The following is an 11,650-nucleotide window of genomic DNA, read 5'->3' on the forward strand; positions in this document are numbered from 1 at the left end:
GACACGTGTTGTTGATCCTGAGCGGTGGTATCAGGTGTTTTATCTGTCAGAAATCACTTTCTGCTTAAAGGGATAGTTCACCCAAAAATGAAATTTCTGCGTGTGTGCGGTCTTTCGCCGGAAGCTAGTTGTTTGAATATATAAAGTTTTAAATATGGATATTTTTCTTACAAAAACGCATCCCTTCGCTTCAGAAGGCCTTTATTAACCCTCGGGAGTCGTATGGATTCTTTTTTTTTTTTATGGATGGATGCATTTTTTCTGTCTTCAGAATTTGGCCTACCATTCACAACCATTATAAACCTTGGAGGACTAAGGATATTTTTAAATATATCTCAAATATATCTGGGTTCGTTTGAAAGAAGATAGTCATATACACCTAGGATGGCTTGAGGGTGAGTAAATCATGGAATAATTTTCATTTTTGGGTGAACTATCCCTTTAAAACGCTGAGGTATTCGTTAACAACAGGAGTGTTAATAGCAGACTTGCTGCAGTGTGGGCAGCCCATTGATCTAGCGGCACTTTCTGAATTCGCTACCGAGATGAGTGAACGTTTTTTTGCACGCTCTCGCAGCCATACGTTTTCATTAATAAGTGTTTATGCTGCTGTGAGGACCGACAGTCGGTTGCACACTGCGGAGTTTAGGAAGTGATATGGAATTCACTGTCAAATTGCATCGAATGACATAACCATTGCATGGGACAAAGATATAATATACCATAGAAATGCATTAGCATGTAACTCAGACAATAGATGTATAGAAATATTGATTCAAAAATATTTGAGTTCTATTCAGTATCATTCAATTAATGTCACGTAAATCTAAATGTTTCACAGTACATTGCTATTCTTATGGTGGAGACGTTGCTTACACAGCGTCTGTATTAAAGCACCTTCACTAAATTCTGGTAAATTTCCGGATTCTGGAACTGGGCTGGGCATTCATGTCTAAACATAAACCTTTTCTTTCGATCTACAAAACATCATCTATGCCTTATTTGTCTTAGAAGGGTGTTTACAGTCTCACATTCGATGTAAGAGTACAATACAAGCATATAGCAGCAGCGATACGTATTTTTATACAGCAGCAAGCCATCACTGCAACTAAGCATAATGGACATGAGAAAACATATTTCCATTTAACCAGATTTCACCTTATTTGCTCAACTTCCAACAACACTTTTCAAGGCTGATGTTTTCATTTACCTACATGTGTTTCAGGCTGGGTTCAGCTGAATGCGTTTAGAGCCATGCTCATTATTTTTACATTGTTCAAATGACCTCCACTTTTACAGTAGGAGTATAGAGGGTTTGACAATGACAATTATCAAATGATGCTATATCATTATACTATTTATTTGCTCAGGTGGTTGTGGGGGGTTTCTTTTCTCATCTCTATTAGCCTGCAATGTGTTAACATTTGTTAAAGCCACACATAATGCGTATTCTAATTGGTTATGTTTGAGCCTTTTGGCTCAGGCACACATAGTCATAGGCCACTAGAGTTAAGCCATTCGGTGTGGTAGCCCAGGCACACATAGCCATATTGTTCACTAGAGCTAAGCCATTTGGCGTGGTAGCCCAGGCACACATAGTGTAATAGGCCACTAGAGCCAAGCCTTATGGCCCAAAATACTTAGTTTAGTGGCATGCATATACTGGTATGTAGGAACATATGTAGCTAACACCACATTGGTAAGTCACCAGGGACACCCTTTAAAAAGGGGGTTCACATAGGGATACACTGCGAGATGCTTTACGCGCCTTATATGCACCTCATGGCAGCCCACATGTCTAACGGCTAGATCTGCTTGGGGGGAATAATGCGTAAGCAGATCTAGTCCACCAAGACCAAGCATATGCCCCATTTCTCATACTCAAAACTAATGGGCCAGGCACACATAGCTAGCATACACATGGTTCCTATGGCTCTTTGGAGCAGCAGCAGTACATATGTTTTGGCGGTAGATCTGCTGGGGGGTGAGGGCTGAATCGTCATCTTGCCTTCTGCGTGATGGGGGATTTTCTGACATACAGTACACTTGGCTTGTTTTGTTCAAATATCATGTCACCTGCTCTGTTGGGGGGTAATTCATGTACGCTATATTGTACAGCAGCAGCTGTCTTATTTGCTCACAGCAGCGTGTCGTGTATGTATTGGCAATAGCAAGTCCCGTACTTGCTCTGCAGCAGCAGCAGCAGCAGCAGCAATAAAAGCAGCAGCAGCATAGCAGATCTATTCCGCCAAGACCAAACATATCAACATTGTCATACCCATTACCATGCCAAACACTCCGAGAGTTGTCATGACAGAACTAGGATTTATTTTAATTACTGTGATCAAATAAGTTTCACAGACTCTGTTATGATTATTTAAAGACTTAGTCTGTGGAACATCTACCATTACCATGCGTTATTTAGGACAACCTCCAACGACGTAGGTCAGTGGTTACAGTAAAAATACTCTCATGCTTTTGCATTAACCTGACCTAGATGTTCTGTTATTATGTGTAAATGGCAAGTTATTAAGTAATTTGGCCTGGCATATATGTGCATGGGCAATGAAAGTGATAAATGTTTAATCTGTTTGTCAAAAAGAATATTCCAGAACAGGACTATCACTCTTCACATACAAGCATGCTATATACAGTGCCAAAAAGATTTAAAATCACAGACCCATACATCTTGAAAGTCTCAGTTGTGTTAGACTTCAGGATTAGACTTCGAATTTAAGCTAAAAGAGACCACCACACATCACATTGCAACCCACAAAGATGATTTTATAACTGAACTGTAGGAGAAACAAAAGTTTACATGTAACAAAATGGTCCAAAAACTGTGTTCTATGCAGAATAGTTCTGCATGTGTTTGCGCGTTTGTGTAAGAACTACTGTAGCAATAGAATAAAGGAGGACTGCTCTGTTCTTTTTGTTCCTTGTGTTGTTTGTTCCGGTGGAAAGACACTCATCGTCAGAATTATGACTCACAAGTTCACAAAGCCCCACAGAATGAAGTCAGTGAGACCCCATTGACAAACGCGCACACACACACAAAAACATACACATTTACGCTAATGAGTAAAAGTGCAGCAGATGCTGTGGAAACTGTCCAGGTTGTTTATTTGTTGTCATGGAGGCCAGTTTATGTCTTTCATGTATATGGAACATGAAAACTAGCAGCACACACTCACATTCTCCACCAACCTACTCCAAAACAGCCATGTTCCATTGTGCATTGAAATGGTCCAATGTTGGTTAAATGTTTCAGGATGCGGCGTTACAAAGCTGGGGAGTAAAGCTGCGATTTGGGTTTGTACAGAACAGTCTTGCAGTCTACAGAATGCATTCTTTTCTGACCTTTTCCCAAATGCCATACAGAAAAGATAAGAAACACTCTGAAAATGTTATAGCGGAAGTGACGCAGGTGCAAATTAAATTCTTTTTTAGTCTGTGTATTACTTCATGAAGTCGTAGCACATTCTGGGATTGAAAGGACAGATGGCTACACCTGTTCTCAGCAGCTTTTGAAAGGGGTTAGTGACAGACAAAAAAAAAAAAAAAATCTATTACCACATGCACATTGTAGCGAAATACATTTGTCTGCTAAAAGTCACAACCACTTGGTGGAAATGAGCCATTAATGATTGGAGTAGTGTGGCGTTTTCACTGAAAGACAGAGTTATGACATTTTGATTAAACATTATGAGATCAAAACAAAATCATATACATGGATGGATGGTTCACAATAAGATCTATTTACAAAATGGAGTGAATTTTCATTTCACGCCAAAGTTCTTTACACAAGAAAAGTGAAAATGGAATGTTTTGCAAACTTTCTCAACGTTTAAATAATGGCTGTTTCTCAATTCTAAGAACGCAAAGAACGGGGTTGCGTTCTGGCGGAGACCGATCTGGCCAGGCTACATTGAAAGAACAAACCCGGAAAAACACGAGGACACATAGAACACATCTTTGAATTGAGATGTGCTGTGATCTTGTTGCTCAACTGTCCGTTCAGCAAATCCCAGGTGATAATGTACTTAAAGTGCTCTATTTTCGTGCGCTAATTTTGTACTTAATATACTAAAAATTCTTCTTTAGTACTTCTTAAGATAATCTTAAGAACATCTAAGTGTACTAAACTGCTATTTTGAGACACCATGAATATGAACTAAAATGTGTTTAACATACTATCTCTGTAGTAAAAAAAAAATGTATTTAGTTACCACTTGTACACTTGAACCTGTGTATGAAAAGAAAGCGTATGAAAGATGGGTTCACTTGGATGTTCTTAAGATAATCTTAAGAAGTACTAAAGAATTTTTAGTATATTAAGTACAAAATTAGTGTGTGAAAATAGAGCACTTTAAGTACTTTTTTTTTTTTTCACCTGGGATATTAGGCAGTGGGACAGCACCATCCAATGCACAATAAATAAATTCATAACATCACAAGTGTCATAACCTATTAAAATATTTACTTACATTATTGTTATTAGTATTTGTGTAAATGAGTTTGTATTTTTAATGTTACGCTTTGTCAACGTTAAGATTCTTTTAAATATGCCAATTAAAATGTACAGGCTTTCTCCAGGTTTTCTCCATTTACAACTTTATTAAAATTATGCCAAACAAAACTTAAAATGTTTACTTTCATGAGCCACCACATATTTGCGAGCTTTCAGCGGGAATCTCTTGAGTGAGAACGAGAAATTTAAAGGGTACATAACACACACAGTTTCTGACAATCTCATGTTAATCTTGAGTACCTATAGAGTAGTATTGCATCCTTTATATCTCCGAAAAGTCTTTAGTTTTATCATATTTATAAAATATAGATACGCTGCACCGACTCTTTCTAAAAAAACAACCAAGCTCCTGGAGGCATGCTGTGGGCGAAGCAAACAAGTCACAAGCACGCACAGCTTTTGCGTAGTGATCGCAAGCAATCAATGGTCAGCTGAACAAATGTATTTAAACACACACAATACACAATCGCATTATCCCTGGATAACTTTTGATTCACTATACGTTTGTGTTGTTTACATTATATGCACTTACGTGACAACTGCCAACAAAACAGACATTTGATGCAGTTTTACTCACCACCTGTGTTTCTGACTCATGACGGGATCTTTTATCGCTGTGAGCGCTCCATCTTTCAGTTTCAAACAATCTGTAAATCCAGCACTGAACTGGCCTTGTTTATGAAACCATAAGCACCGATCCTGAGGGCTCGAGCAGCCACAGAAAAACATGAGATATTCTCCATTCATTTTAACCAATAAAAAAGTGATTGCAACTTTCAGACACTACTTTATCTTTATTTTGATAGTTAATTTAAGGCAGTTTCTATGGTTATTTTAATGACAAATGTTGAGAGCGCATCAATGAAATGCATGAGCACAAATCTCTCAGCTCCACTGTGTACTTAACGCTGGGTTCTTTAGGAAGCAAGGTTATTTTTTCCCTCACAACCAAAAACACACTTCTTTCCGTAAGCACGTTGATGGGCGCATTCATGCACTCATTGCATCCTCCATATCAAGAACATATCCTGGTACTTTCATGCATTTTCATTCTGTACTTGCGTTCTTGAGTATTGGAACCGGACTTTGACAGTTGATGACAACATAGTACAAGAACACAAGAACACTAGACAGCATTGAAATGGCCAATGTTTTCATAACGTATTTGGAATGTCAGGAAAATGTTCTTAGAACATAAAATAGCTGGGCAGTTATTTGAAGGAGTGACAACCACATTCACTCTCATAACAACATAGATTGCTTTGCATTAGTTTCTAATATTTATTTAGTTCTGCCAAAATTTTATCAGCACCCAATGTATTGAACCAAGAACCAAGTACATTTTTTCCCCCCCAAGTAATCTGTTTCACTCGGATGCACAGCCCAATACAGGAGAAAAGATCTGTCACTACTTCCATTACATCGTGACTTTAAGTTAAGGATACGAGGGAAGTGGACTTCCTTCTAAGTAAGAGAAGTAAATACAATAATACAAAATAAATAAACATATCAATGCTTCCAAGACATCAGGACATCCAGGTTTCTGAGAGTTTTTGTATGTGAATGTTTCGAGTACAAAAAGTATCAATGTAAATGCCCTTTCCTTGGGTCAGTCCGATAGTGTTTATCCTTAAATGCTTTTTTTCACTGTGGAAATCCAGATCTTCCTGCTTCCACCACAGAAATGTCAATGAAAGTTATGGATTTTATTCACAGTTCCCTTGATGATAGCAGTCTGAACTAGCAGACTGCACAAATATGCACACACATACTCACAATGGTGGCACGCTGATCCCGGCCACTGCACAATTTACAAAGTCATGCTGTGACAGCAGCAAGTTTGACACAAGCGCAAATGAAAAATGAGAGATTTTGAAAAGAAAAAAAAAAAAGTAGAGACAGAAACAGATGTCAAATGAAAAGTTTATTGCCTCTAGTGTTCTGGGCTGAAGGGAGTGTGAGAGTCAGCATTGTCTTTATACCTCCTGTGGGTATATCTTGAGGAGAAAGAAAGAGAGAGAGATAGAAGGAGATGAGGACAGGCGAATGAAAAGGAAGCAAGAGTGAGATAGTACTGAGACGCACTCTGGGATGATTTTATTTCTAGAGTGCTGCGTTCTGATTTCCTTCCCAAAGACAGTTGGGCATTTGCTGACGATTCAGTCCTAAAACAACAGTGTGACCAATGCTGGGTGGCCTGCATATACTTACGCAAAACTTCTCAGAATGCTGTACGTACATGCGTATGTGCATGTGTTTCCGGTCGTAGCAGCACAGGAAGACAAAGAGACTCATTCAGGCCCAGTGTGACTGATCTATTACTTGAGATATATTCAGAGTTCACACAGCAGACTTTGGTAACTTCAGCCACGCTGTGGGAAAAAAAAAAAAGAATGTTCCGTAACTCGGTTTATATAAAATAAGTCAGGTCAGGGGAGGTTACACATTGAGGTTACACAAATACCACTTTTGGCATCTTTCAGCAGAATGTTCGGCAATATTTACACATGAGGAAAAATACTTAACTAAGGATTCACTACGGACAGGAACTAAGGATTCACTAAGAATGAATTTGCCCCTACTAACAATTTAAAATATCATACTGTGTGTGTGTGTATGCACGTGACAGGTGAGCTGCTGATGGAATTCTCGGTCAGCAGGAGGAATAAAGAGGAGGTAATCCTGTCAACATGGAGTGACGACATGGGGGACACATTGCGGGTTCTGACATGGAATCTGGATTAGGATTACAGAGAGCTGACTTCACACACCTGATGAGGGAATTCCATCCAGGATTATGACGCACATATAAACACTACACTACATTGCAAAAAATAAAAATAAATTCTTAATCACTGGGTCTCATTCACAAACTGTGCATATGCAACAATTTGTGTGTAAAATGTGGCATTTTCACAAATTTGTTCTTGAAGACTGAAATACGTACACAGTAAAAGAGTAAGAAAAGGTACATTATTGTGTGTGTATTATGAAAATGATTAGCCGGTGCTCACTCATTTCGAACAGAAAAAAAACTAAACATCATCAAAGAAGATGCATTTGGTTGAGAAGCTAAATTACATAAGAAAATAAGATTTTTTTTTTTAGAGAGAGAGAGGGAATATATCTTAAATTTATTTTTCTTTCTTCTCGTTTTAAGTCTAAATCTAATATTTAGTGTGCTTTATGCTCAAGACAAGAAAAAAAAACACCATGGTACTGTGGTAACAGCTTGGTCTGTTTATAAACTTATTTCCCTCACAAAACCGAATATACCACCTGTGTGTATCATTTACTTTTAACTTAACAGCCACAGTCATGAATACTAAGTGTGTCAATGTATGTGTCTAAGTGGGCTCTATATGCACACGCACACTTACAAACACACTGATGGTGATCTCATTAGGTCAGGCTACCCCATTAAGCCTATTAGCCATCCTCAGAAGTGCATTCTCATAGCTATTTGTGGCACGGCCCAATACACTAAGTTAGGGAAAAGCCACGAGGCAACAGAAGCGGGGGAAGCCACAGCCGGAAACGTTTAACTAGTTTAGCCAGGACTGCCCTAAGAGCCTTGATCCTCTCAAACGTCACACCAACTCGTAAGGGCCGTCTTAAGAGTCTTTCCCCGTACGCACGTTTGAGTCTAAACGTGGACACCTCGTAGGAGGGGATTTGAGATCAGAAAGACAGCATGGAAAAGAGGAGAGCATACTGAGAGAGGGCAAATGCTGAGGAAGGAGTTGGATAGATGCCAGTAAACCTGTTTAGAGCTTCCGGTTCTATTACATGACTAGGCTAATGTAGTTGTTAGCATATAAGCTAATATGAATACTGAACTGAGCTCTTAAATGAAGAGTAGTGTCTAAAAGAAAATCTGGCATTCAAAATCTAAATTTAAACCTTTAAATAAATTAGAATTTTGAAAAATGTACAACAATGTAAAATGTAAATATAAAAAGATTCTGTCTAGATTCTAGTTCAGTAATCAAATAGGTAAATTTGTGACACTGAGCATTTCTGAAATTCATGTCAAATTTTAATGTTCATTTTAATGTTTTACTAAATTTTTAATACTAATATATTTAGTAATTAATATACAATACTGTAATAAAATTTGGGGCTAGTAAGATGAAAATGTACTTCTTTCAAAAACAAAACAAAAATAAATCTTACCAACCAAAACCTTTGAACGATAATGTAAATAAAATAAAATAAAAAATGCAAAATAGAAGCATTTTCACTTGTGGTCTTTAGACATTTATTGCCTCATGACCTTTTTTTTTATTACTCAATTACTGTAAGGGGCTATCTTATCCCACCAAATATCTTACTATACATTTTTTCTTTTCTTTTTGTTGTTTTATATACAGTCGGAGAAATAAAATGCTGGATTCTGTCTCAGGTCGCCTACATGACCACCATAGCCAAAATGTCAAAGCATGTGTACTACCTGTGTAATGGAAATGGTGCAGGCAGGACTCAAACCTGTACCCTCATAAACACAATGGCTCTTCACATGCCCACAGTACCATGGCTCTGACATTTTTTGTCTTCTTGTTTGTGTGGGTTATGTTTTGTCTACATTGTGGGGTTAAGAATATAACCATGCTTCTCTGAGAAGAGGCCTCCAGCGTGACCGGTGTCTGAAGCACATGTCTAAACGTGACAGTAACGTTGGACGGCGACAGCCTATGACTTAACTACCAATGTGACCAGAGTATAAAAGGACACCTGTAGTAAACGTCAACAACCTTTTTTTTCCTGAAGGAGACATGGGAAGGCATACCCAAAGCATGGCAATGAGATGCACTGTCTCATTCCCATTCTCAGGGAACCATGGTTACACTCGTAACCCGAGATGTTCCCTTTCGAATGGGAACTCGCACTGGGATGCACAAATACCCACTCCACCATGCTGAAAGAATGAATGCCGTAACAGCTGACATAATATCAATGACTCCACGGAGCTAAGTCCGGAGTCACAATTCCCCATCCCAGATGGTACGCACCAGTGTACTCTATTTCCTAGGGCCAGAAGCCCCGGCTGCATACCCCACGGGCAGAGCTCAGGGACTGGTGTTCTTTCGAATAGCTTCAAGGGAATATGGTCAAGGATAAGGAATATCCTGCCCATCACTTCAGGGGTCACTATACCCCTGACGAGTGAAGGTCTCAGGAAAACCACTCTCAAAACGAAAGGAGAACTAGCAACACTCCAAAAAATAGAGGTGGAGGTCTCAGCATGACGACTCTTTAAATCGAGAGGAAGCCTAACAACGCTTTCCTAAGGGTGGTTCCACCAAGAAGGCTCAGAGAGAGCCATACAACCTGGTGTAACCACCCAGACGAGCTCTAAGAACAGAGGCCACAGCAAGATGACTCTCTAAAGTGAGAGGAGGCCTAACTATGTTCTACACCAAGGACTGCTGACCAAGGAGGCTCAAAAAAGAGCCTGTCAACTCGATACTGCTATCCAGGCAGAGCTCTGGGGGCAGAGGCCTCAGCAGAACAACTCTCTAAAGTGAGAAAGTAAGACCGTTAACCAGGGAGGCTCAAAAAAGAGCCTACAATCCAGTCCACTGCTCTTAGTGTAGAGTTATGCTAAATGCTCCGCTCTAAAAGATCACCTCACCAAGGAGGCTCACAGAGAGCCATACAACTTGGACTTGTTGTCTTACGCGGAGCTCTGGGGAGTGGAGGTCTCGGCATGACGACTCTCTAAATCGAAAGGAAACCTAACAACGCTTGCCTAAGGGTGGTTCCGCCAAGGATGCTCACTGAGAGTCATATGACCCGGCATCGCCACCTTGACCAAGCTCTAAGAACAGAAGCCTCAGCAAGACAACTCTCTAAAACGAGAGGAGGCCTAACTATGTTCTATGCTAAGGACTTCTTACCAAGGAGGCTCACAAAAGAGCCTGACAACTCGATACTGGCATCCAGGCAGAGCTCTGGGGCGGAGGCCACAGCAGGACGACTCTCTAGAGCAAGAGGAAGCCTAGCAACGCCCACTTTGAAGACAGTTAACCAAGGAGGCTCAAAAAAGAGCCTACAACCCAGTCCACTGCCTCCACGGAGCTCTCAGAGCGGAGGCATCAGCATAACGACCCTCTATAGCGAAAGGAACCCTAACTACGTTCTATGCTAAAGGGCTGCTTACCAAGAAGGCTCACAAAAGAGCCTGTCAACTCCATACTGCTATCCAAGCAGAGCTCTGGGGAGCAGAGGCCTCAGCAGAACCGCTCTCTAAAGCGAGAGGAGGCCAAACAACACTCCACCTTGAAGGCAGTTCCACCAAGGAGGCTCACAGAGAGCCATACCACTCGATGTCACTGTCTATAGCAGAATGATGCTCAAGTCAGAACAAGCTCATTACAGGGAGGCGACGACCTTGCCCATAATCGGGAAGGTTCTACTGCATGCTCATCTTAAACGACAGAATGGGAGCTACCAGCTAAGGCTGGCTACAACCATTGTAAAACCTGTGAGAGTTTGCAAACTGGGGCGAAAAACCCACTTCTTGTCGGGTTCTCAAGATCGAAAGGGCTCATCCCAGGGACTGGAGGACCCGGCTTTAAGAGGACCCAGCTCTCTAGACTTCAACACTCATGAAGGTGCCTACAACCAGGAAGGGTTCACAAACTAGGGGAAAAAAACACTTCCTGTCAGGTTCCAGAGATCGCCACCACCAAGGACTGCTATTGTGCAGGCCAGCACAGGGGAGGGGGCAGATCTACATAACATCTGCCTGCAGTCTCTCTGCATCTAATTCTAAGAATTAGGCCTCACACATTAGTAATAGATGACCGGAAAGGGAAAGAAATCTCATAAGACTCTCCCTTTGCTCCGGCCACCACTCAAGTGTTGTCTCTGATGTGGAGGCACATACTTCCTGAAACACTTGGCTGAGTGATCGTCTTCACGCGTACATAAATAAACGAATCCTGAAGACAAAAGAAATTGTTGACGTACTACAGGCGCCCTTTTATACTCTGGTCACATCGGTAGTTATGTCATAGGCTGTCGCTGGCCAATGTTATTGTCACGTTTAGACACTTCTTCAGACACCGGTCACACTGGAGGTGGTCCTCAAAGCATCCTAGAACACAGTGCGAG

General features: G+C 40.5%; 1 long non-coding RNA gene across 2 annotated transcripts in view; it reads left to right on the forward strand.

The window, feature by feature from the left end:
- Positions 1 to 7,376, forward strand: part of LOC127497529 (uncharacterized) — a 31,535-nt gene extending 24,159 nt beyond the window's left edge. For both annotated transcript variants that reach the window (XR_007925571.1, XR_007925572.1), the window contains exon 6: positions 7,161 to 7,376. This is a non-coding gene — a long non-coding RNA (uncharacterized LOC127497529). The remainder of the gene's footprint in view (positions 1 to 7,160) is intronic.
- Positions 7,377 to 11,650: the final 4,274 nt, after the last annotated feature.

Source organism: Ctenopharyngodon idella, chromosome 16, assembly GCF_019924925.1.
Source record: "Ctenopharyngodon idella isolate HZGC_01 chromosome 16, HZGC01, whole genome shotgun sequence".
NCBI classification, from domain to species: domain Eukaryota; kingdom Metazoa; phylum Chordata; class Actinopteri; order Cypriniformes; family Xenocyprididae; genus Ctenopharyngodon; species Ctenopharyngodon idella.